Here is a 6,697-nt window from a genome sequence, read left to right on the forward strand (position 1 = left end):
GAGGATCTTTTCCTTTTATTTTCCTTCACCGGCTTTGGGACGGAGGCCAAAGTTTCTTCCTCGTTGGACAAGGGCTTCAAAATCGCATCTTTGCCCAAACCTGCATATGGAAATTTTATTAAAGTATTTGGAAAGCATCTCATTCAAATTATCAAAGAGTACGATAAAGGGGCTTACCATGATTTTTGGCCTCCCACCGACCCTTTGACAAATCACGCCATGAGCGCTCGGCGTATGTGGAGGTTGAAACAAGAGCTCTACCCAGATTCAATTAGAGCAATTTTAGGGTGCAATATATATATGAATGATTTGGGAAATTTTGTATATTATGGAGGGAAATCTTCCGATGATTTCATGATTCATAGAACCGTTCCATTCACATGCGATTCATGCTATTGCTTCCAATGGATAAACTTGAGGCCTTTTTCTGAAATTTGTAGTTAAAGTGAGTCTTGGATATATAATTTTATACATCTTGGCCTGTTAACCTGGATCAAAAACTACTTGAGATTTGACAAGTACTAAATTGTGAGCTGCTGTATGTTTGTGCTTCCATACTGACATCTTCATGTAGGAGTAAATTATCACACTTTAGGTTAGAAATCCTCCCACGTCAAACCGGGAAAGAAATGATGAACTTCATCAAAGGATCACATGATTAAAATTAAATTAAAAAAATCATTTTCTCTTTATTCCATTTTAGATGATACACTGCTAAAAATCCGAAAAAATTTCACCGAGCCATACCGACCAACGTTGGTCGGTCAACAAAAGCGACCAAAAAACCATCCAAAGCGGACGGAAACTATCAAAAAAATATTTTATGTTTTTTTAAAACTACATGCCGACCGAAATTGGTCGGTATATTGGTCAAACATTTGACCGCAATGGTCCGGCTTGCTTAGTCAAAGCACCTTTTTGATTACCGACCAACATCAGTCGGTATATTGGTCAAACATTTGACCGCAATGGTCAGACTTGCTTAGTCAAAGCACTTTTTTGATTACTGACCAACATCGGTCGGTAATGTAGACCCACATTTTTAAATTTTAATAATTATATTATTATTTAAAATATTTTATAAAATTTATAGTTGAATTTACCGACCAAAGTCGATCGGTTATTAAAGGAGAAGAATTTACCGACCAACTTTGGTTGGTAGATGTAATTTCTAGAAAATAATCGACCAACTTCGGTCGGTTCATAGGTCAAACATGGTCAAACTTTTGAATCACATTAATATTTACTATCTAAATAATACAAATTTAATCCGTTATTTTGTAATACAAATAATGAATACACTAACATATATTATAACAAGCTATATATAGTTAAAGTAGTTCAACAAAGTGTGTGTATATATATAGGTATAGCCGCATCTAAGTTTATGTATTATTCAAACAGACTATGTATTTATTTCATTTCTGCTTTGTATACTCTATTCTTAGAAACTCATGATTTGTACTACCAGTTCTTGGGGATTGTATAAGATTAAGACTTTTATTCACTTAAATTGCTTTAATAATTGTTATTGGAATTGGATAGTTGGTAATTGGCTTACCTAACGGGTTGGGTTAGGTGCAATCACGACTAGTTGAATTTTGGGTCGTGAAGTGCTATCACGACTAGTTGGATTTTGGGTCGTGACAAGGATCATGGTGGTCCATCCGGGAGTCATCATTAACAGGATGATGTCTATCATGGGATGTCAACACATTACGATTTGTAAGTGAAGTGATATAGCTGTATGTGAAGTATTTATCAATTTGAGTAACTCATTGTTTTGTTGGTTGTGCAGTGAAAACGAGCAACTTGAACGTCCCGTCCTGACTCAATTGCCCGAAGACGACATATTTAATCGGGATCTGGCAGATGCACAGAGTCAGGAAGAGAACAGTGATTATGACAACAATATCAATGAGTTCGGAGATGACACACCCTTCCGTGATGAGGGTGATGATGAGGAGGAAGAGAATGATGGACCTGATTTGACGAGGGAGCATGCTCCACCCTCCCCCCTCTCCGATCCACCCCCTCCCCCCGTTAGACCAAGAGTGTACGAGTCCCATGTGCCGTTTCATTCAAGGAAGATGCCTTGATCATTTTCCAAGTATGCCGAATGTGGATGCTCTCACAAAGGATACTGGCGAAATTCGGACAGCAATATGAGATGAGTCTAGACTGATAAAGCGCACCTAAGCAGGGCGGTGAAAATGTACAACGTAAAAGAGTGTCGTGATATGACAGTATAGGAGTCAACTCCGGATGTATACAAGGTTGTTTGTCGTAGATGGTTGTAATTGGATGCTGCGTGCGAAGAAGAAGAAAACAAATATGTGGGTTGTGGGTAAATACATCGGCACCCACAATTGTGAAATAGACACATTCAGTGGGAATCACTTCAACTTGGATGTTGACTTGATTTCTCTTGTCTTGATTCCACACATTGAAGCGTCCATAAGGTACAAGATCAAAGAGTGTATTACATCCGTCCACCAGGAATATGGGTGCACCATTACTAAAAGAAAGGCATTTCTCGGGCGCAAACGTGCGTTTGAAATTATTTATGGTAACTGAGATAAGTCATTTGCATCTCTACCCAGGTACATGGCCGCATTGCAACACTTTAACCCCGAGACTGTTATTGAATGGAAGCTTGAGCAGAGTCCGGGAATACCAGAATATATATTCAGATATGTGTTCTGGGCATTTAAACCAGCAATTGATGGTTTTGTGCATTGTCGGCCGGTAATATCCATAGACGACACTCATGTCTATGGAAAGTATGATATTAAGCTATTGATCGCCGTTGCAGTAGATGCTACTGGAAGTATATTTTCCTTCGCTTTTGCTATTTGTGCCAATGAAAGCCAAGAGACGTGGACACTATTTTTGAACCACTTGAAAGAGCACGTTATCAAACAGCGTTCAGGTATTTGTCTAATATCTGATCGGCATAGTGGTATTTTAAGTTCTGTACAAAATTTGCGTGCATGGTAGGAACCGTATGTCTACCATCATTACTATGTGAGGCATCTGAAGGCGAATTTTCAGAAGGCATATCCCAACAAGGATTTGCATGATTTAATGTGGATGGCTGCAATAGATCACCAAGAGTGTAAATTCAGGAGGCGCATGGAATCTATCAGGCAGGAAGACGAGGGAGCCTATCGTTGGTTGATGCGACATGAGCTTGACAAGTGGACTTTGCACGCGGAAGGTGGCAGAAGATGGGGAATTCTGACTACAAATGTGTCAGAGTCTTTCAACGGGTTATTGAAGTCTGCACGAGGATTGATTGTCACTGCCATGGTGCAGATGTCATTCAAGCTGATAGCGGAGAGGTTTGTTGAAAGGGCTATAAGTGCATCGTCATTGATGAAAATGGGTGTTGAATTTATGCCAATACCAATGAAAAGATTTGAGAAATATAGGAAGCGAGCACATTGGCATTTATTTTTGCAGTATTGCAACGAGCGAAATATTTTTGAAGTTCGCACCGCTATCCATCACAACTGGGGGAATAATACACACACCGTAAATGAATCCAGAAGGTTATGCTCTTGTGGGAAATGGTCTATCTACTACATGTCGTGCTCACATGCCATCAAGTGCTTTCAACATACAGGTTTAGGGCCAATCAACTACGTTGATAAAGAATATAGTGTTGTTGCATACTTAAACACCTATAGTGGGCAGTTGCAGCCAGTGGGTGCTGAGCATTATTGGCCGCCGGAACCATTTAAAATGGTGTGTAACAAGGAATTTTTGCGTCAGCGACAAGTGCAAAAAAGAACGCGTATACGGAACCAAATGGATGTTGGTAATATCGTTTATGCGTGCAAATGTGGCATATGCTCGCAAACAGGACAAACCATCATAAATGTCCTTCAGCTGGTTTGGGTGGCGGTGGTAATCCAGCTCCTAGTGAAAGTTCATCTAATATGCCCAACTATCAAGGATACATGTAGTGTTTTATTTCCGTAATGTGGTTGTAATAAGTGTATGTACTTGGTTATCTTGCAAAATGTATGAAATAAAATTATGTTTCCATTGCTGTTAAATCTTATTGATATTTAACATTAATACTTCAGTACAATAATTAACATAAACCCTTTTTTTTAAAAAAATAATTGTCTTGTCGACCTGAATAAGTTGCTCGCCTGCCAAAGCTATCTTCTGGAAAATTTGTATTGTACCCGAAAGAATCTTTAACACGCGAAGCATAGGTTAAATAATACGTTATGTGTGTTGTCTTGTCGACCTGAAAAAGCTGCTCGCCTGCAAAAGCTATCTTCTGGAAAAGTTGTATTGTACCCGAAAGAATCTTAAACACGCGAAGCATAGCGCGGTTAAATACTACGTTATGTGTGTTGTCTTGTCGACCTGAAAAAGCTGCTCGCCTGCAAATGCTATCTTCTGGAAAAGCTGTACTGTATGTTAGTTTTATTATTATATATTTTTGTTTATGACTCACTTATTTTTTACTATGATAAAATTAAATAATTAATTTTCATAATTATACAAGATTTAATTATTAAATATTCACATATGGATTCTGGGCTCGATATTTGAGGCCCAGTAGCACCAAGATATCCTGAATTCTTGTTTTCATGATGAGAAATTTTTTTCGATTTATCACTCAACATGTCTGTTATTTTAAATGTTAGTTTATTATTTATATGTTAGTTTAATATTGTATATGTTAGTTTTATTATTATATATTTTTATTTATGACTCACTTATTTTTGACTATAATAAAATTAAATAATTAATTTTTATAATTATACAAGATTTAATTATTAAATATTTACATATGGGTTCTGCGCTCGATATTTGAGGCCAAGTAGCACCAAGGTATCCGGAAAATATTGTTGTTTTCTCATGTTATTTTCTTACGATTGTTGACTAGAATTGGGCAAAGTTTGTATTTGAACTATCAGTTATTTTGACGTATTTTTGGGTATAATAGATATTTAAATGATTAATTTCAATAACTACAAGGATGCTACACTAAAGGACACTACATTTTACTACGCTAAAAGGGCACTACATTACAAATACAAGCACTACATTAGGCCACAAGATACCACTAGAGGGAACTAAAGTAACAATTTATCTATTTTACTAGTCTTTAAGTAAATAAATAATCTAAACCGGATAAAAATAATAAATAAATTTAATCACAAAACATTCACGAAAATACATATACCACAGTAAAAAGTAACTAATTAATATTTTTTTTAACAACTAATAATAATTTCTCTATTTTTACTAATTTTTTTAGCACACTAATATCATAGTCCGGATAAAAATAACAAATTAGTTAAATCGCAAAACAATCACAAAACAACATAGAACACATTAAAAACAACTAATATGCATTTTTATACAAGTTTTAACAAAAACTAAGTCGGAATACCTCGATTTAAGGTTTTTGGAAAGTTGAAGATTTGGTGATTTGGAGCCGAAACGGGCAACCCACAACGAGAGAACGCCTTAGTTAGGAAGTGGAACCGAGAATCTTTACTTTTTGCGGGACGAGTGGGGTCTACTCAAGATTTTTTGGTCGTTAATGGGGGGACCGCTGTTTGTAATAATATTTTTTTGGTTGGGGGGGGGGGGGGGGGGAGGAGTACTATAGCGCCTCAATAAACGGCGTTATACCTGACCGTCTTTTCATATTCAAATATAGCTCCCTTTAAAATGGCGCTATATGTATTTTGGTCACTAACCTTTTTTTTCCACATATTTTTGTGTCTTGAGTCCAAAAATACATTATTTTGGTTCCGGATTCATAATAGAACAGCCTAAGTCAGAAAATATACCAAATTGTTGCATGTGTAGTGACATGAGTGATGAGACATATACTTTCCTCTCTTTAAGCCAGTTCAGAACGAAAGAATTAAGTGGTGTCCAAACGGATTTAGACACCCGAATAAAAAGACACAAATGATAGGCATAAACATACAAATAAACAACAGTTTATGGTGTTATTATGATCTGACTACTACGTTATGATTTTTTTCTCGAGATCTCCAACATTAAGATAGCTTGCTGGTAAGCTATTCATGGTTTTTCATTTAGGATTTTCTTTCTTTCGCATACGTTCACAAAATTTTGTTTAAATTAATTAGCATAACGTATTATACATTAATATAGTAAATAAGACATTCCATTGTAATATAAAATCACAAATAATGAACTACACTAAAATAATCGTAACCATACTTTAGGAAAATTCAGAAAGAAACAACAGAACTAACCTCATCCTCGTTTCAGGCAGACCACATGACATGCTGCCAAATGGGGACGTACTAGAGAGCAGCCAAGGGGAGGCAGCACTTCTAGTGTTTCTATCACCTTTCAATAGCTCTCCTGCGGGCTAGTTCCCACAAATGCCCCGTCTGTAAGTTCCTTTGTTCTTAGGGAAAAAAAAAAATTCTTCGTTTTTACTCCATGCTTTCCGCTGTTCAACAGCAGAGTAAAATGCTCTATACTACGTACAGACGAGCACTGGAGTAGCCAAGGCGAGGCAGCGACTTAGCCGAGACGTCCAACGCATTTTGGGAAGAAAAAAAAAAGGATTGGGAACGAATGGGCAAGCAAGTAGCTTGGTGTGGATAGAGGGGAAGACAAGAGAGTCTAGTCTAGGTGGGCGAAACAAAATTATTTACCTAAAAATTCTCCTTTTTTC

Source organism: Nicotiana tomentosiformis, chromosome 1 (genome assembly GCF_000390325.3).
Source record: "Nicotiana tomentosiformis chromosome 1, ASM39032v3, whole genome shotgun sequence".
NCBI classification, from domain to species: Eukaryota; Viridiplantae; Streptophyta; class Magnoliopsida; order Solanales; family Solanaceae; genus Nicotiana; species Nicotiana tomentosiformis.